The sequence below is a fragment of the Saccoglossus kowalevskii genome, chromosome 2 (assembly GCF_978046115.1).
Source record: "Saccoglossus kowalevskii chromosome 2, keSacKowa6.1, whole genome shotgun sequence".
Lineage (NCBI taxonomy): Eukaryota > Metazoa > Hemichordata > Enteropneusta > Harrimaniidae > Saccoglossus > Saccoglossus kowalevskii.
In genome coordinates this window covers 37,755,759-37,778,290 of record NC_140642.1, presented here as the reverse complement: position 1 = coordinate 37,778,290, position 22,532 = coordinate 37,755,759, and positions in this window count along the sequence as shown.

Here is a 22,532-nt window from a genome sequence, read left to right as displayed (position 1 = left end):
AGGCACGCCCTATTGATCTTAACTTTTGTGACAGGTCCATCTCATGATCACTCGACTACTGGGATCATTTGAATTTTATTCGAATTGGCGGCCATTTAATGTTTGAAAGTGTTTCGAATTGTCATTCGTATCACGTGTGTCTTTCGTAAGTTGACCTATAACCTATCCATGCTTCGAAAGTCAGTACGTTAGTAAACGGCCATTTACGACATATTAATTCACGTTTCCTAACATTTAACTATGGGTATCAATAATATAAGAACATAGGTCACATTTCCATGTAATTTTGCTAACTTTACAACTACTTTTCACTACTTTGTAAGCAGTTTGTTTATCATTTCACGGTTTCATAGTGGTATAATCTGCTAATGTATAAGACTTTTCCAACACATTTGCCCATTTTACTATATTTTTAACCGTGTTGTCGATATTACAATGACTTAGGTAAAATGTATTAGCAAACCCACCTACTTTTCCAATGCTTTTCCTATCGTTTTAGGATGCTTTAGAACATGCTCCGGTAAGCTCATAGGGCACTATTCTAATATACGAGACGTTCACTTGCATTTTATTCACTTTCCGTACTTTATAATTTTACAGTTAGATATGACAACAACTTAGTTCAAACATACACGCTATTCTACCAACTTTGCACTCACTTTGTACAGCTTTGTACGCAATTTTAATAGCTGTCATCCACTAAAGCCGACCGCAAGAGGGATTGTGCATTGAAAATACGTGCAAATTTTTAAACATTATATAAACTTAAATTATCAAATTAACCAGCACGACTTTCTGCTATAAAGGTGTTACATTTCAATAATAAAAATACAAAAAAATACTTTATGTCTTTTCCATGTTTGTTTCGGAACCAATAAAAAATGTATTTAACAAGCTTGTTAGCTCAAGTAGTCTCCCATGCAATTACGAGGCACGCCCTATTGATCTTAACTTTTGTGACAGGTCCATCACATGATCACTCGACTACTGGGATCATTTGATTTTTTTTCGAATTGGCGGCCATTTAATGTTTGAAAGTGTTTCGAATTGTCATTCGTATCACGTGTGTCTTTCGTAAGTTGACCTAAGACCTATCCATGCTTCGAAAGTCAGTACGTTAGTAAACGGCCATTTACGACATATTAATTCACGTTTCCTAACATTTAACTATGGGTATCAATAATATAACAACATAGGTCACATTTCCATGTAATTTTGCTAACTTTGCAACCACTTTTCACTACTTTGTAATCAGTTTGTTTATCATTTCACGGATTCATAGTGGTATAATCTGCTAATATATGAGGCTTTTCCAACACATTTGCCAATTTTACTATATTTTTAACCGTGTTGTCGATATTACAATGACTTAGGTAAAATGTATTAGCAAACCCATCTACTTTTCCAATGCTTTTCCTATCGTTTTAGGATGCTTTTGAACATGCTACGGTAAGCTCATAGGGTACTATTCTAATATACGAGACGTTCACTTGCATTTTATTCACTTTCCGTACTTTATACTTTTACAGTTAGATATGACAACAACTTACTTCAAACATAAACGCTATTCTACCAACTTTGCACTCACTTTGTACAGCTTTGTACGCAATTTTACTCGCTGACATCCACTATAGCCGACCGCAAGAGGGAGTTGTGCATTGAAACTACGTGCAAATTTTTAAACATTATATAAACTTAAATTATCAAATTAACCAGCACGACTTTCTGCTATAAAGGTGTTACATTTCAATAATAAACATACAAAAAAATACTTTATGTCTTTTCCATGTTTGTTTCGGAACCAATAAAAAATGTATTTAACAAGCTTGTTAGCTCAAGTAGTCTCCCATGCAATTACGAGGCACGCCCTATTGATCTTAACTTTTGTGACAGGTCCATCACATGATCACTCGACTACTGGGATCATTTGAATTTTTTTCGAATTGGCGGCCATTTAATGTTTGAAAGTGTTTCGAATTGCCATTCATATCACGTGTGTCTTTCGTAAGTTGACCTAAGACCTATCCATGCTTCAAAAGTCAGTACGTTAGTAAACGGCCATTTACGACATATTAATTCACGTTTCCTAACATTTAACTATGGGTCTCAATAATATAACAACATAGGTCACATTTCCATGAAATTTTGCTAACTTTACAACTACTTTTCACTACTTTGTAAGCAGTTTGTTTATCATTTCAAGGTTTCATAGTGGTATAATCTGCTAATGTATAAGACTTTTCCAACACATTTGCCAATTTTACTATATTTTTAACCGTGTTGTCGATATTACAATGACTTAGGTAAAATGTATTAGCAAACCCATCTACTTTTCCAATGCTTTTCATATCGTTTTAGGATGCTTTAGAACATGCTACGGTAAGCTCATAGGGCAATATTCTAATATACGAGACGTTCACTTGCATTTTATTCACTTTCCGTACTTTATACTTTTACAGTTAGATATGACAACAACTTACTTCAAACATAAACGCTATTCTACCAACTTTGCACTCACTTTGTACAGCTTTGTACGCAATTTTACTCGCTGACATCCACTATAGCCGACCGCAAGAGGGAGTTGTGCATTGAAACTACGTGCAAATTTTTAAACATTATATAAACTTAAATTATCAAATTAACCAGCACGACTTTCTGCTATAAAGGTGTTACATTTCAATAATAAAAATACAAAAAAATACTTTATGTCTTTTCCATGTTTGTTTCGGAACCAATAAAAAATGTATTTAACAAGCTTGTTAGCTCAGGTAGTCTCCCATGCAATTACGAGGCACGCCCTATTGATCTTAACTTTTGTGACAGGTCCATCACATGATCACTCGACTACTGGGATCATTTGAATTTTTTTCGAATTGGCGGCCATTTAATGTTTGAAAGTGTTTCGAATTGTCATTCGTATCACGTGTGTCTTTCGTAAGTTGACCTAAGACCTATCCATGCTTCGAAAGTCAGTACGTTAGTAAACGGCCATTTACGACATATTAATTCACGTTTCCTAACATTTAACTATGGGTATCAATAATATAACAACATAGGTCACATTTCCATGTAATTCTGCTAACCTGACAACTACTTTTCACTACTTTGTATGCAGTTTGTTTATCATTTCACGGTTTCATAGTGGTATAATCTGCTAATGTATAAGACTTTTCCAACACATTTGCCCATTTTACTATATTTTTAACCGTGTTGTCGATATTACAATGACTTAGGTAAAATGTATTAGCAAACCCACCTACTTTTCCAATGCTTTTCCTATCGTTTTAGGATGCTTTAGAACATGCTACGGTAAGCTCATAGGGCACTATTCTAATATACGAGACGTTCACTTGCATTTTATTCACTTTCCGTACTTTATAATTTTACAGTTAGATATGACAACAACTTACTTCAAACATAAACGCTATTCTCCCAACTTTGCACTCACTTTGTACAGCTTTGTACGCAATTTTACTAGCTGACATCCACTATAGCCGACCGCAAGAGGGAGTTGTGCATTGAAACTACGTGCAAATTTTTAAACATTCTATAAACTTAAATTATCAAATTAACCAGCACGACTTTCTGCTATAAAGGTGTTACATTTCAATAATAAAAATACAAAAAAATACTTTATGTCTTTTCCATGTTTGTTTCGGAACCAATAAAAAATGTATTTAACAAGCTTGTTAGCTCAAGTAGTCTCCCATGCAATTACGAGGCACGCCCTATTGATCTTAACTTTTGTGACAGGTCCATCACATGATCACTCGACTACTGGGATCATTTGAATTTGTTTCGAATTGGCGACCATTTAATGTTTGAAAGTGTTTCGAATTGTCATTCGTATCACGTGTGTCTTTCGTAAGTTGACCTATAACCTATCCATGCTTCGAAAGTCAGTACGTTAGTAAACGGCCATTTACGACATATTAATTGACGTTTCCTAACATTTAACTATGGGTATCAATAATATAACAACATAGGTCACATTTCCATGTAATTTTGCTAACTTTACAACTACTTTTCACTACTTTGTATGCAGTTTGTTTATCATTTCACGGTTTCATAGTGGTATAATCTGCTAATGTATAAGACTTTTCCAACACATTTGCCCATTTTACTATATTTTTAACCGTGTTGTCGATATTACAATGACTTAGGTAAAATGTATTAGCAAACCCACCTACTTTTCCAATGCTTTTCCTATCGTTTTAGGATGCTTTAGAACATGCTACGGTAAGCTCATAGGGCACTATTCTAATATACGAGACGTTCACTTGCATTTTATTTACTTTCCGTACTTTATAATTTTACAGTTAGATATGACAACAACTTAGTTCAAACATACACGCTATTCTACCAACTTTGCACTCACTTTGTACAGCTTTGTACGCAATTTTAATAGCTGACATCCACTAAAGCAAGAGGGAGTTGTGCATTGAAAATACGTGCAAATTTTTAAACATTCTATAAACTTAAATTAACAAAATAACCAGCACGACTTTCTGCTATAAAGGTGTTACATTTCAATAATAAAAATACACAAAAATACTTTATGTATTCCATGTTTGTTTCGGAACCAAAAAAAAATGTATTTAACAAGCTTGTTTGCTCAAGCAGTCTCCCATGCAATTACGAGGCACGCCCTATTGATCTTAACTTTTGTGACAGGTCCATCACATGATCACTCGACTACTGGGATCATTTGAATTTTATTCGAATTGGCGGCCATTTAATGTTTGAAAGTGTTTCGAATTGTCATTCGTATCACGTGTGTCTTTCGTAAGTTGACCTATAACCTATCCATGCTTCGAAAGTCAGTACGTTAGTAAACGGCCATTTACGACATATTAATTCACGTTTCCTAACATTTAACTATGGGTATCAATAATATAACAACATAGGTCACATTTCCATGTAATTTTGCTAACCTGACAACTACTTTTCACTACTTTGTATGCAGTTTGTTTATCATTTCACGGTTTCATAGTGGTATAATCTGCTAATGTATAAGACTTTTCCAACACATTTGCCCATTTTACTATATTTTTAACCGTGTTGTCGATATTACAATGACTTAGGTAAAATGTATTAGCAAACCCACCTACTTTTCCAATGCTTTTCCTATCGTTTTAGGATGCTTTAGAACATGCTACGGTAAGCTCATAGGGCACTATTCTAATATACGAGACGTTCACTTGCATTTTATTTACTTTCCGTACTTTATAATTTTACAGTTAGATATGACAACAACTTAGTTCAAACATACACGCTATTCTACCAACTTTGCACTCACTTTGTACAGCTTTGTACGCAATTTTAATAGCTGACATCCACTAAAGCCGACCGCAAGAGGGAGTTGTGCATTGAAAATACGTGCAAATTGTTAAACATTCTATAAACTTAAATTAACAAAATAACCAGCACGACTTTCTGCTATAAAGGTGTTACATTTCAATAATAAAAATACAAAAAAATACTTTATGTATTCCATGTTTGTTTCGGAACCAAAAAAAAATGTATTTAACAAGCTTGTTAGCTCAAGTAGTCTCCCATGCAATTACGAGGCACGCCCTATTGATCTTAACTTGCTAACTTTACAACTACTTTTCACTACTTTGTATGCAGTTTGTTTATCATTTCACGGTTTCATAGTGGTATAATCTGCTAATGTATAAGACTTTTTCAACACATTTGCCCATTTTACTATATTTTTAACCGTGTTGTCGATATTACCATGACTTAGGTAAAATGTATTAGCAAACCCACCTACTTTTCCAATGCTTTTCCTATCGTTTTAGGATGCTTTAGAACATGCTACGGTAAGCTCATAGGGCACTATTCTAATATACGAGACGTTCACTTGCATTTTATTTACTTTCCGTACTTTATAATTTTACAGTTAGATATGACAACAACTTAGTTCAAATATACACGCTATTCTACCAACTTTGCACTCACTTTGTACAGGTTTTTACGCAATTTTAATAGCTGACATCCACTAAAGCCGACCGCAAGAGGGAGTTGTGCATTGAAAATACGTGCAAATTTTTAAACATTCTATAAACTTAAATTAGCAAAATAACCAGCACGACTTTCTGCTATAAATGTGTTACATTTCAATAATAAAAATACAAAAAATACTTTATGTATTCCATGTTTGTTTCGGAACCAAAAAAAATGTATTTAACAAGCTTGTTAGCTCAAGTAGTCTCCCATGCAATTACGAGGCACGCCCTATTGATCTTAACTTTTGTGACAGGTCCATCACATGATCACTCGACTACAGGGATCATTTGAATTTTATTCGAATTGGCGGCCATTTAATGTTTGAAAGTGTTTCGAATTGTCATTCGTATCACGTGTGTCTTTCGTAAGTTGACCTATGACTTATCCATGTTTCGAAAGTCAGTACGTTAGTAAACGGCCATTTACGACATATTAATTCACTTTTCCTATCATTTAACTATGGGTGTCGATAATATAACAACATAGGTCACATTTCCATGTAATTTTACTAACTTTGCAACCACTTTTCACTACTTTGTAATCAGTTTGTTTATCATTTCACGGATTCATAGTGGTATAATCTGCTAATATATGAGGCTTTTCCAACACATTTGCTCATTTTTTCTATATTTTTAACTGTGGGGTCGATATTACAATGACTTAGGTAAAATGTATTAGCAAACCCACTTAATTTTCTAACGCTTTTCCTATCGTTTTAGGATGTGTTAGAACATGCTACTGTAAGCTCATAGGGCGCTATTCAAATATACGAGACGTTCACTTGCATTTTATTCACTTTCCGTACTTTATAATTTTATGGTTAGACATGACAACAACTTAGTTCAAATATCCACGCTATTCTAACAACTTTGCACTCGCTTTGTACAGATTTGTACGCAATTTTAATAGCTGACATCCACTATAGCCGACCGCAAGAGGGAGTTGTGCATTGAAAATACGTGCAATTTTTTAAACATTCTAAAACTTAAATTATCAAATTAACCAGCACGACTTTCTGCTATAAAGGTGTTACATTTCAATAATAAAAATACAAAAAAATACTTTATGTCTTTTCCATGTTTGTTTCGGAACCAAAAAATGTATTTAACAAGCTTGTTAGCTCAAGTAGTCTCCCATGCAATTACGAGGCACCCCTATTGATCTTAAATTTTGTGACAGGTCCATCACATGATCACTCGACTACTGGGATCATTTGAATTTTTTTTGAATTGGCGGCCATTTAATGTTTGAAAGTGTCTCGAATTGTCATTCGTATCACGTGTGTCTTTCGTAAGTTGACCTATGACCTATCCATGCTTCGAAAGTCAGTACGTTAGTAAACGGCCATTTACGACATATTAATTCACGTTTCCTAACATTTAACTATGGGTATCAATAATATAACAACATAAGTCACATTTCCATGAAATTTTGCTAACTTTACAACTACTTTTCACTACTTTGTAAGCAGTTTGTTTATCATTTCACGGTTTCATAGTGGTATAATCTGCTAATGTATAAGACTTTTCCAACACATTTGCCAATTTTACTATATTTTTAACCGTGTTGTCGATATTACAATGACTTAGGTAAAATGTATTAGCAAACCCATCTACTTTTCCAATGCTTTTCCTATCGTTTTAGGATGCTTTTGAACATGCTACGGTAAGCTCATAGGGTACTATTCTAATATACGAGACGTTCACTTGCATTTTATTCACTTTCCGTACTTTATACTTTTACAGTTAGATATGACAACAACTTACTTCAAACATAAACGCTATTCTACCAACTTTGCACTCACTTTGTACAGCTTTGTACGCAATTTTACTCGCTGACATCCACTATAGCCGACCGCAAGAGGGAGTTGTGCATTGAAACTACGTGCAAATTTTTAAACATTATATAAACTTAAATTATCAAATTAACCAGCACGACTTTCTGCTATAAAGGTGTTACATTTCAATAATAAACATACAAAAAAATACTTTATGTCTTTTCCATGTTTGTTTCGGAACCAATAAAAAATGTATTTAACAAGCTTGTTAGCTCAAGTAGTCTCCCATGCAATTACGAGGCACGCCCTATTGATCTTAAATTTTGTGACAGGTCCATCACATGATCACTCGACTACTGGGATCATTTGAATTTTTTTCGAATTGGCGGCCATTTAATGTTTGAAAGTGTTTCGAATTGTCATTCATATCACGTGTGTCTTTCGTAAGTTGACCTAAGACCTATCCATGCTTCAAAAGTCAGTACGTTAGTAAACGGCCATTTACGACATATTAATTCACGTTTCCTAACATTTAACTATGGGTCTCAATAATATAACAACATAGGTCACATTTCCATGAAATTTTGCTAACTTTACAACTACTTTTCACTACTTTGTAAGCAGTTTGTTTATCATTTCACGGTTTCATAGTGGTATAATCTGCTAATGTATAAGACTTTTCCAACACATTTGCCAATTTTACTATATTTTTAACCGTGTTGTCGATATTACAATGACTTAGGTAAAATGTATTAGCAAACCCATCTACTTTTCCAATGCTTTTCATATCGTTTTAGGATGCTTTAGAACATGCTACGGTAAGCTCATAGGGCACTATTCTAATATACGAGACGTTCACTTGCATTTTATTCACTTTCCGTACTTTATACTTTTACAGTTAGATATGACAACAACTTACTTCAAACATAAACGCTATTCTACCAACTTTGCACTCACTTTGTACAGCTTTGTACGCAATTTTACTCGCTGACATCCACTATAGCCGACCGCAAGAGGGAGTTGTGCATTGAAACTACGTGCAAATTTTTAAACATTATATAAACTTAAATTATCAAATTAACCAGCACGACTTTCTGCTATAAAGGTGTTACATTTCAATAATAAAAATACAAAAAAATACTTTATGTCTTTTCCATGTTTGTTTCGGAACCAATAAAAAATGTATTTAACAAGCTTGTTAGCTCAGGTAGTCTCCCATGCAATTACGAGGCACGCCCTATTGATCTTAACTTTTGTGACAGGTCCATCACATGATCACTCGACTACTGGGATCATTTGAATTTTTTTCGAATTGGCGGCCATTTAATGTTTGAAAGTGTTTCGAATTGTCATTCGTATTACGTGTGTCTTTCGTAAGTTGACCTAAGACCTATCCATGCTTCGAAAGTCAGTACGTTAGTAAACGGCCATTTACGACATATTAATTCACGTTTCCTAACATTTAACTATGGGTATCAATAATATAACAACATAGGTCACATTTCCATGTAATTCTGCTAACCTGACAACTACTTTTCACTACTTTGTATGCAGTTTGTTTATCATTTCACGGTATCATAGTGGTATAATCTGCTAATGTATAAGACTTTTCCAACACATTTGCCCATTTTACTATATTTTTAACCGTGTTGTCGATATTACAATGACTTAGGTAAAATGTATTAGCAAACCCACCTACTTTTCCAATGCTTTTCCTATCGTTTTAGGATGCTTTAGAACATGCTACGGTAAGCTCATAGGGCACTATTCTAATATACGAGACGTTCACTTGCATTTTATTCACTTTCCGTACTTTATAATTTTACAGTTAGATATGACAACAACTTACTTCAAACATAAACGCTATTCTCCCAACTTTGCACTCACTTTGTACAGCTTTGTACGCAATTTTACTAGCTGACATCCACTATAGCCGACCGCAAGAGGGAGTTGTGCATTGAAACTACGTGCAAATTTTTAAACATTCTATAAACTTAAATTATCAAATTAACCAGCACGACTTTCTGCTATAAAGGTGTTACATTTCAATAATAAAAATACAAAAAAATACTTTATGTCTTTTCCATGTTTGTTTCGGAACCAATAAAAAATGTATTTAACAAGCTTGTTAGCTCAAGTAGTCTCCCATGCAATTACGAGGCACGCCCTATTGATCTTAACTTTTGTGACAGGTCCATCACATGATCACTCGACTACTGGGATCATTTGAATTTGTTTCGAATTGGCGGCCATTTAATGTTTGAAAGTGTTTCGAATTGTCATTCGTATCACGTGTGTCTTTCGTAAGTTGACCTATAACCTATCCATGCTTCGAAAGTCAGTACGTTAGTAAACGGCCATTTACGACATATTAATTCACGTTTCCTAACATTTAACTATGGGTATCAATAATATAACAACATAGGTCACATTTCCATGTAATTTTGCTAACTTTACAACTACTTTTCACTACTTTGTATGCAGTTTGTTTATCATTTCACGGTTTCATAGTGGTATAATCTGCTAATGTATAAGACTTTTCCAACACATTTGCCCATTTTACTATATTTTTAACCGTGTTGTCGATATTACAATGACTTAGGTAAAATGTATTAGCAAACCCACCTACTTTTCCAATGCTTTTCCTATCGTTTTAGGATGCTTTAGAACATGCTACGGTAAGCTCATAGGGCACTATTCTAATATACGAGACGTTCACTTGCATTTTATTTACTTTCCGTACTTTATAATTTTACAGTTAGATATGACAACAACTTAGTTCAAACATACACGCTATTCTACCAACTTTGCACTCACTTTGTACAGCTTTGTACGCAATTTTAATAGCTGACATCCACTAAAGCAAGAGGGAGTTGTGCATTGAAAATACGTGCAAATTTTTAAACATTCTATAAACTTAAATTAACAAAATAACCAGCACGACTTTCTGCTATAAAGGTGTTACATTTCAATAATAAAAATACACAAAAATACTTTATGTATTCCATGTTTGTTTCGGAACCAAAAAAAAATGTATTTAACAAGCTTGTTTGCTCAAGCAGTCTCCCATGCAATTACGAGGCACGCTCTATTGATCTTAACTTTTGTGACAGGTCCATCACATGATCACTCGACTACTGGGATCATTTGAATTTTATTCGAATTGGCGGCCATTTAATGTTTGAAAGTGTTTCGAATTGTCATTCGTATCACGTGTGTCTTTCGTAAGTTGACCTATAACCTATCCATGCTTCGAAAGTCAGTACGTTAGTAAACGGCCATTTACGACATATTAATTCACGTTTCCTAACATTTAACTATGGGTATCAATAATATAACAACATAGGTCACATTTCCATGTAATTTTGCTAACCTGACAACTACTTTTCACTACTTTGTATGCAGTTTGTTTATCATTTCACGGTTTCATAGTGGTATAATCTGCTAATGTATAAGACTTTTCCAACACATTTGCCCATTTTACTATATTTTTAACCGTGTTGTCGATATTACAATGACTTAGGTAAAATGTATTAGCAAACCCACCTACTTTTCCAATGCTTTTCCTATCGTTTTAGGATGCTTTAGAACATGCTACGGTAAGCTCATAGGGCACTATTCTAATATACGAGACGTTCACTTGCATTTTATTTACTTTCCGTACTTTATAATTTTACAGTTAGATATGACAACAACTTAGTTCAAACATACACGCTATTCTACCAATTTTGCACTCACTTTGTACAGCTTTGTACGCAATTTTAATAGCTGACATCCACTAAAGCCGACCGCAAGAGGGAGTTGTGCATTGAAAATACGTGCAAATTTTTAAACATTCTATAAACTTAAATTAACAAAATAACCAGCACGACTTTCTGCTATAAAGGTGTTACATTTCAATAATAAAAATACAAAAAAATACTTTATGTATTCCATGTTTGTTTCGGAACCCAAAAAAAATGTATTTAACAAGCTTGTTAGCTCAAGTAGTCTCCCATGCAATTACGAGGCACGCCCTATTGATCTTAACTTTTGTGACAGGTCCATCACATGATCACTCGACTACTGGGATCATTTGAATTTTTTTCGAATTGGCGGCCATTTAATGTTTGAAAGTGTTTCGAATTGTCATTCGTATCACGTGTGTCTTTCGTAAGTTGACCTATAACCTATCCATGCTTCGAAAGTCAGTACGTTAGTAAACGGCCATTTACGACATATTAATTCACGTTTCCTAACATTTAACTATGGGTATCAATAATATAACAACATAGGTCACATTTCCATGTAATTTTGCTAACCTGACAACTACTTTTCACTACTTTGTATGCAGTTTGTTTATCATTTCACGGTTTCATAGTGGTATAATCTGCTAATGTATAAGACTTTTCCAACACATTTGCCCATTTTACTATATTTTTAACCGTGTTGTCGATATTACAATGACTTAGGTAAAATGTATTAGCAAACCCACCTACTTTTCCAATGCTTTTCCTATCGTTTTAGGATGCTTTAGAACATGCTACGGTAAGCTCATAGGGCATTATTCTAATATACGAGACGTTCACTTGCATTTTATTTACTTTCCGTACTTTATAATTTTACAGTTAGATATGACAACAACTTAGTTCAAACATACACGCTATTCTACCAATTTTGCACTCACTTTGTACAGCTTTGTACGCAATTTTAATAGCTGACATCCACTAAAGCCGACCGCAAGAGGGAGTTGTGCATTGCAAATACGTGCAAATTTTTAAACATTCTATAAACTTAAATTAACAAAATAACCAGCACGACTTTCTGCTATAAAGGTGTTACATTTCAATAATAAAAATACAAAAAAATACTTTATGTATTCCATGTTTGTTTCGGAACCCAAAAAAAATGTATTTAACAAGCTTGTTAGCTCAAGTAGTCTCCCATGCAATTACGAGGCACGCCCTATTGATCTTAACTTTTGTGACAGGTCCATCACATGATCACTCGACTACTGGGATCATTTGAATTTTTTTCGAATTGGCGGCCATTTAATGTTTGAAAGTGTTTCGAATTGTCATTCGTATCACGTGTGTCTTTCGTAAGTTGACCTATAACCTATCCATGCTTCGAAAGTCAGTACGTTAGTAAACGGCCATTTACGACATATTAATTCACGTTTCCTAACATTTAACTATGGGTATCAATAATATAACAACATAGGTCACATTTCCATGTAATTTTGCTAACCTGACAACTACTTTTCACTACTTTGTATGCAGTTTGTTTATCATTTCACGGTTTCATAGTGGTATAATCTGCTAATGTATAAGACTTTTCCAACACATTTGCCCATTTTACTATATTTTTAACCGTGTTGTCGATATTACAATGACTTAGGTAAAATGTATTAGCAAACCCACCTACTTTTCCAATGCTTTTCCTATCGTTTTAGGATGCTTTAGAACATGCTACGGTAAGCTCATAGGGCATTATTCTAATATACGAGACGTTCACTTGCATTTTATTTACTTTCCGTACTTTATAATTTTACAGTTAGATATGACAACAACTTAGTTCAAACATACACGCTATTCTACCAATTTTGCACTCACTTTGTACAGCTTTGTACGCAATTTTAATAGCTGACATCCACTAAAGCCGACCGCAAGAGGGAGTTGTGCATTGAAAATACGTGCAAATTTTTAAACATTCTATAAACTTAAATTAACAAAATAACCAGCACGACTTTCTGCTATAAAGGTGTTACATTTCAATAATAAAAATACAAAAAAATACTTTATGTATTCCATGTTTGTTTCGGAACCCAAAAAAAATGTATTTAACAAGCTTGTTAGCTCAAGTAGTCTCCCATGCAATTACGAGGCACGCCCTATTGATCTTAACTTTTGTGACAGGTCCATCACATGATCACTCGACTACTGGGATCATTTGAATTTTTTTCGAATTGGCGGCCATTTAATGTTTGAAAGTGTTTCGAATTGTCATTCGTATCACGTGTGTCTTTCGTAAGTTGACCTATAACCTATCCATGCTTCGAAAGTCAGTACGTTAGTAAACGGCCATTTACGACATATTAATTCACGTTTCCTAACATTTAACTATGGGTATCAATAATATAACAACATAGGTCACATTTCCATGTAATTTTGCTAACCTGACAACTACTTTTCACTACTTTGTATGCAGTTTGTTTATCATTTCACGGTTTCATAGTGGTATAATCTGCTAATGTATAAGACTTTTCCAACACATTTGCCCATTTTACTATATTTTTAACCGTGTTGTCGATATTACAATGACTTAGGTAAAATGTATTAGCAAACCCACCTACTTTTCCAATGCTTTTCCTATCGTTTTAGGATGCTTTAGAACATGCTACGGTAAGCTCATAGGGCATTATTCTAATATACGAGACGTTCACTTGCATTTTATTTACTTTCCGTACTTTATAATTTTACAGTTAGATATGACAACAACTTAGTTCAAACATACACGCTATTCTACCAATTTTGCACTCACTTTGTACAGCTTTGTACGCAATTTTAATAGCTGACATCCACTAAAGCCGACCGCAAGAGGGAGTTGTGCATTGCAAATACGTGCAAATTTTTAAACATTCTATAAACTTAAATTAACAAAATAACCAGCACGACTTTCTGCTATAAAGGTGTTACATTTCAATAATAAAAATACAAAAAAATACTTTATGTATTCCATGTTTGTTTCGGAACCCAAAAAAAATGTATTTAACAAGCTTGTTAGCTCAAGTAGTCTCCCATGCAATTACGAGGCACGCCCTATTGATCTTAACTTTTGTGACAGGTCCATTACATGATCACTCGACTACTGGGATCATTTGAATTTTTTTCGAATTGGCGGCCATTTAATGTTTGAAAGTGTTTCGAATTGTCATTCGTATCACGTGTGTCTTTCGTAAGTTGACCTATGACTTATCCATGCTTCGAAAGTCAGTACGTTAGTAAACGGCCATTTACGACATATTAATTCACGTTTCCTAACATTTAACGATGGGTATCAATAATATAACAACATAGGTCACATTTCCATGTAATTTTGCTAACTTTACAACTACTTTTCACTACTTTGTATGCAGTTTGTTTATCATTTCACGGTTTCATAGTGGTATAATCTGCTAATGTATAAGATTTTTCCAACACATTTGCCCATTTTACTATATTTTTAACCGTGTTGTCGATAGTACAATGACTTAGGTAAAATGTATTAGCAAACCCACCTACTTTTCCAATGCTTTTCCCATCGTTTTAGGATGCTTTAGAACATGCTACGGTAAGCTCATAGGGCACTATTCTAATATACGAGACGTTCACTTGCATTTTATTCACTTTCCGTACTTTATAATTTTACAGTTAGATATGACAACAACTTACTTCAAACATAAACGCTATTCTACCAACTTTGCACTCACTTTGTACAGCTTTGTACGCAATTTTACTAGCTGACATCCATTATAGCCGACCGCAAGAGGGAGTTGTGCATTGAAACTACGTGCAAATTTTTAAACATTATATAAACTTAAATTATCAAATTAACCAGCACGACTTTCTGCTATAAAGGTGTTACATTTCAATAATAACAATACAAAAAAATACTTTATGTCTTTTCCATGTTTGTTTCGGAACCAATAAAAAATGTATTTAACAAGCTTGTTAGCTCAAGTAGTCTCCCATGCAATTACGAGGCACGCCCTATTGATCTTAACTTTTGTGACATGTCCATCACATGATCACTCGATTACTGGGATCATTTGATTTCAATTCGAATTGGCGGCCATTTAATGTTTGAAAGTGTTTCGAATTGTCATTCGTTTCACGTGTGTCTTTCGTAATTTGACCTATGACCTATCCATGCTTCGAAAGTCAGTACGTTAGTAAACGGCCATTTACGACATATTAATTCACGTTTCCTAACATTTAACTATGGGTATCAATAATATAACTACATAGGTCACATTTCCATGTAATTTTGCTAACTTTACAACTACTTTTCACTACTTTGTAAGCAGTTTGTTTATCATTTCACGGTTTCATAGTGGTATAATCTGCTAATGTATAAGACTTTTCCAACACATTTGCCCATTTTACTATATTTTTAACCGTGTTGTCGATATTACAATGACTTAGGTAAAATGTATTAGCAAACCCACCTACTTTTCCAATGCTTTTCCTATCGTTTTAGGATGCTTTAGAACATGCTCCGGTAAGCTCATAGGGCACTATTCTAATATACGAGACGTTCACTTGCATTTTATTCACTTTCCGTACTTTATAATTTTACAATTAGATATGACAACAACTTAGTTCAAACATACACGCTATTCTACCAACTTTGCACTCACTTTGTACAGCTTTGTACGCAATTCTAATAGCTGACATCAACTATAGCCGACAGCAAGAGGGAGTTGTGCATTGAAACTACGTGCAAATTTTTAAACATTCTATAAACTTAAATTATCAAAATAACCAGAACGACTTTCTGCTATAAAGGTGTAACATTTCAATAATAAAAATACAAAAAAAATACTTTATGTATTCCATGTTTGTTTCGGAACCAAAAAAAATGTATTTAACAAGCCTGTTAGCTCAAGTAGTCTCCCATGCAATTACGAGGCACGACCTATTGATCTTAAATTTTGTGACAGGTCCATCACATGATCACTCGACTACTGTTATCATTTGAATTTTATTCAAATTGGCGGCCATTTAATGTTTGAAAGTGTTTCGAATTGTCATTCGTATCACGTGTGTCTTTCGTAAATTGACCTATAACCTATCCATGCTTCGAAAGTCAGTAGTTTAGTAAACGGCCATTTACGACATATTAATTCACGTTTCCTAACATTTAACTATGGGTATCAATAATATAACAACATAGGTCACATTTCCATGTAATTTTGCTAACTTTACACCTACTTTTCACTACTTTGTAAGCAGTTTGTTTATCATTTCACGGTTTCATAGTGGTATAATCTGCTAATGTATAAGACTTTTCCAACACATTTGCCCATTTTACTATATTTTTAACCGTGTTGAGGATATTACAATGACTTAGGTAAAATGTATTAGCTAACCCACCTACTTTTCCAATGCTTTTCCTATCGTTTTAGGATGCTTTAGAACATGCTACGGTATGCTCATAGGGCACTATTCTAATATACGAGACGTTCACTTGCATTTTATTCACTTTCCGTACTTTATAATTTTACAGTTAGATATGACAACAACTTACTTCAAACATAAACGCTATTCTACCAACTTTGCACTCACTTTGTACATCTTTGTACGCAATTTTAATAGCTGACATCCACTATAGCCGACCGCAAGAGGGAGTTGTGCATTGAAACTACGTGCACATTTTTAAACATTCTATAAACTTAAATTATCAAAATAACCAGCACGACTTTCTGCTATAAAGGTGTTACATTTCAATAATAAAAATACAAAAAAATACTTTATGTCTTTTCCATGTTTGTTTGGGAACCAAAAAAAAATGTAATTAACAAGCTTGTTAGCTCAAGTAGTCTCCCATGCAATTACGAGGCACGCCCTATTGATCTTAACTTTTGTGACAGGTCCATCACATGATCACTCGACTACTGGGATCATTTGATTTTTTTTCGAATTGGCGGCCATTTAATGTTTGAAAGTGTTTCGAATTGTCATTCGTATCACGTGTGTCTTTCGTAAGTTGACCTATGACCTATCCATGCTTCGAAAGTCAGTACGTTAGTAAACGGCCATTTACGACATATTAATTCACGTTTCCTAACATTTAACTATGGGTATCAATAATATAACAACATAGGTCACATTTCCATGAAATTGTGCTAACTTTACAACTACTTTTCACTACTTTGTAAGCAGTTTGTTTATCATTTCACGGTTTCATAGTGGTATAATCTGCTAATGTATAAGACTTTTCCAACACATTTGCCCATTTTACTATATTTTTAACCGTGTTGTCGATATTACAATGACTTAGGTAAAATGTATTAGCAAACCCACCTACTTTTCCAATGCTTTTCCTATCGTTTTAGGATGCTTTAGAACATGCTACGGTAAGCTCATAGGGCACTATTCTAATATACGAGACGTTCACTTGCATTTTATTCACTTTCCGTTCTTTATAATTTTACAGTTAGATATGACAACAACTTTCTTCAAACATAAACGCTATTCTACCAACTTTGCACTCACTTTGTACAGCTTTGTACGCAATTTTACTAGCTGACATCCACTATAGCCGACCGCAAGAGGGAGTTGTGCATTGAAACTACGTGCAATTTTTTAAACATTCTATAAACTTAAATTATCAAATTAACCAGCACGACTTTCTGCTATAAAGGTGTTACATTTCAATAATTAGAATACAAAAAAATACTTTATGTCTTTTCCATGTTTGTTTCGGAACCAATAAAAAATGTATTTAACAAGCTTGTTAGCTCAAGTAGTCTCCCATGCAATTACGAGGCACGCCCTATTGATATTAACTTTTGTGACAGGTCCATCACATGATCACTCGACTACTGGGACCATTTGAATTTTATTCGAATTGGCGGCCATTTAATGTTTGAAAGTGTTTCGAATTGTCATTCGTATCACGTGTGTCTTTCGTAAGTTGACCTATAACCTATCCATGCTTCGAAAGTCAGTACGTTAGTAAACGGCCATTTACGACATATCAATTCACGTTTCCTAACATTTAACTTTGGGTATCAATAATATAACAACATAGGTCACATTTCCATGTAATTTTGCTAACTTTACAACTACTTTTCACTACTTTGTATGCAGTTTGTTTTTCATTTCACGGTTTCATAGTGGTATAATCTGCTAATGTATAAGACTTTTCCAACACATTTGCCCATTTTACTATATTTTTAACCGTGTTGTCGATATTACAATGACTTAGGTAAAATGTATTAGCAAACCCACCTACTTTTCCAATGCTTTTCCTATCGTTTTAGGATGCTTTAGAACATGCTCCGGTAAGCTCATAGGGCACTATTCTAATATACGAGACGTTCACTTGCATTTTATTCACTTTCCGTACTTTATAATTTTACAATTAGATATGACAACAACTTAGTTCAAACATACACGCTATTCTACCAACTTTGCACTCACTTTGTACAGCTTTGTACGCAATTCTAATAGCTGACATCAACTATAGCCGACAGCAAGAGGGAGTTGTGCATTGAAACTACGTGCAAATTTTTAAACATTCTATAAACTTAAATTATCAAAATAACCAGAACGACTTTCTGCTATAAAGGTGTAACATTTCAATAATAAAAATACAAAAAAAATACTTTATGTATTCCATGTTTGTTTCGGAACCAAAAAAAATGTATTTAACAAGCCTGTTAGCTCAAGTAGTCTCCCATGCAATTACGAGGCACGACCTATTGATCTTAAATTTTGTGACAGGTCCATCACATGATCACTCGACTACTGTTATCATTTGAATTTTATTCAAATTGGCGGCCATTTAATGTTTGAAAGTGTTTCGAATTGTCATTCGTATCACGTGTGTCTTTCGTAAATTGACCTATAACCTATCCATGCTTCGAAAGTCAGTAGTTTAGTAAACGGCCATTTACGACATATTAATTCACGTTTCCTAACATTTAACTATGGGTATCAATAATATAACAACATAGGTCACATTTCCATGTAATTTTGCTAACTTTACACCTACTTTTCACTACTTTGTAAGCAGTTTGTTTATCATTTCACGGTTTCATAGTGGTATAATCTGCTAATGTATAAGACTTTTCCAACACATTTGCCCATTTTACTATATTTTTAACCGTGTTGAGGATATTACAATGACTTAGGTAAAATGTATTAGCTAACCCACCTACTTTTCCAATGCTTTTCCTATCGTTTTAGGATGCTTTAGAACATGCTACGGTATGCTCATAGGGCACTATTCTAATATACGAGACGTTCACTTGCATTTTATTCACTTTCCGTACTTTATAATTTTACAGTTAGATATAACAACAACTTACTTCAAACATAAACGCTATTCTACCAACTTTGCACTCACTTTGTACATCTTTGTACGCAATTTTAATAGCTGACATCCACTATAGCCGACCGCAAGAGGGAGTTGTGCATTGAAACTACGTGCACATTTTTAAACATTCTATAAACTTAAATTATCAAAATAACCAGCACGACTTTCTGCTATAAAGGTGTTACATTTCAATAATAAAAATACAAAAAAAATACTTTATGTCTTTTCCATGTTTGTTTGGGAACCAAAAAAAAATGTAATTAACAAGCTTGTTAGCTCAAGTAGTCTCCCATGCAATTACGAGGCACGCCCTATTGATCTTAACTTTTGTGACAGGTCCATCACATGATCACTCGACTACTGGGATCATTTGATTTTTTTTCGAATTGGCGGCCATTTAATGTTTGAAAGTGTTTCGAATTGTCATTCGTATCACGTGTGTCTTTCGTAAGTTGACCTATGACCTATCCATGCTTCGAAAGTCAGTACGTTAGTAAACGGCCATTTACGACATATTAATTCACGTTTCCTAACATTTAACTATGGGTATCAATAATATAACAACATAGGTCACATTTCCATGAAATTGTGCTAACTTTACAACTACTTTTCACTACTTTGTAAGCAGTTTGTTTATCATTTCACGGTTTCATAGTGGTATAATCTGCTAATGTATAAGACTTTTCCAACACATTTGCCCATTTTACTATATTTTTAACCGTGTTGTCGATATTACAATGACTTAGGTAAAATGTATTAGCAAACCCACCTACTTTTCCAATGCTTTTCCTATCGTTTTAGGATGCTTTAGAACATGCTACGGTAAGCTCATATGGCACTATTCTAATATACGAGACGTTCACTTGCATTTTATTCACTTTCCGTTCTTTATAATTTTACAGTTAGATATGACAACAACTTACTTCAAACATAAACGCTATTCTACCAACTTTGCACTCACTTTGTACAGCTTTGTACGCAATTTTACTAGCTGACATCCACTATAGCCGACCGCAAGAGGGAGTTGTGCATTGAAACTACGTGCAATTTTTTAAACATTCTATAAACTTAAATTATCAAATTAACCAGCACGACTTTCTGCTATAAAGGTGTTACATTTCAATAATTAGAATACAAAAAAATACTTTATGTCTTTTCCAGGTTTGTTTCGGAACCAATAAAAAATGTATTTAACAAGCTTGTTAGCTCAAGTAGTCTCCCATGCAATTACGAGGCACGCCCTATTGATCTTAACTTTTGTGACAGGTCCATCACATGATCACTCGACTACTGGGATCATTTGAATTTTATTCGATTTGGCGGCCATTTAATGTTTGAAAGTGTTTCGAATTGTCATTCGTATCACGTGTGTCTTTCGTAAGTTGACCTATAACCTATCCATGCTTCGAAAGTCAGTACGTTAGTAAACGGCCATTTACGACATATCAATTCACGTTTCCTAACATTTAACTTTGGGTATCAATAATATAACAACATAGGTCACATTTCCATGTAATTTTGCTAACTTTACAACTACTTTTCACTACTTTGTATGCAGTTTGTTTTTCATTTCACGGTTTCATAGTGGTATAATCTGCTAATGTATAGGACTTTTCCAACACATTTGCCCATTTTACTATATTTTTAACCGTGTTGTCGATAATACAATGACTTAGGTAAAATGTATTAGCAAACCCACCTACATTTCCAATGCTTTTCGTATCGTTTTAGGATGCTTTAGAACATGCTACGGTAAGCTCATAGGGCACTATTCTAATATTCGAGACGTTCACTTGCATTTTATTCACTTTCCGTACTTTATAATTTTACAGTTAGATATGACAACAACTTAGTTCAAACATACACGCTATTCTACCAACTTTGCACTCACTTTGTACAGCTTTATACGCAATTTTAATAGCTGACATCCCCTATAGCCGACCGCAAGAGGGAGTTGTGCATTGAAACTACGTGCACATTTTTAAACATTCAATAAACTTAAATTATCAAAATAACCAGCACGACTTTCTGCTATAAAGGTGTTACATTTCAATAATAAAAATACAAAAAAATACTTTATGTCTTTTCCATGTTTGTTTCGGAACCAAAAAAAATGTATTTAACATGCTTGTTAGCTCAAGTAGTCTCCCATGCAATTACGAGGCACGCCCTATTGATCTTAACTTTTGTGACAGGTCCATCACATGATCACTCGACTACTGGGATCATTTGATTTTTTTTCGAATTGGCGGCCATTTAATGTTTGAAAGTGTTTCGAATTGTCATTCGTATAACGTGTGTCTTTCGTAAGTTGACCTATGACCTATCCATGCTTCGAAAGTCAGTACGTTAGTAAACGGCCATTTACGACATATTAATTCACGTTTCCTAACATTTAACTATGGGTATCAATAATATAACAACATAGGTCACATTTCCATGTAATTTTGCTAACCTTACAACTACTTTTCACTACTTTGTATGCAGTTTGTTTTTCATTTCACGGTTTCATAGTGGTATAATCTGCTAATGTATAAGACTTTTCCAACACATTTGCCCATTTTACTATATTTTTAACCGTGTTGTCGATATTACAATGACTTAGGTAAAATGTATTAGCAAACCCACCTACTTTTCCAATGCTTTTCCTATCGTTTTAGGATGCTTTAGAACATGC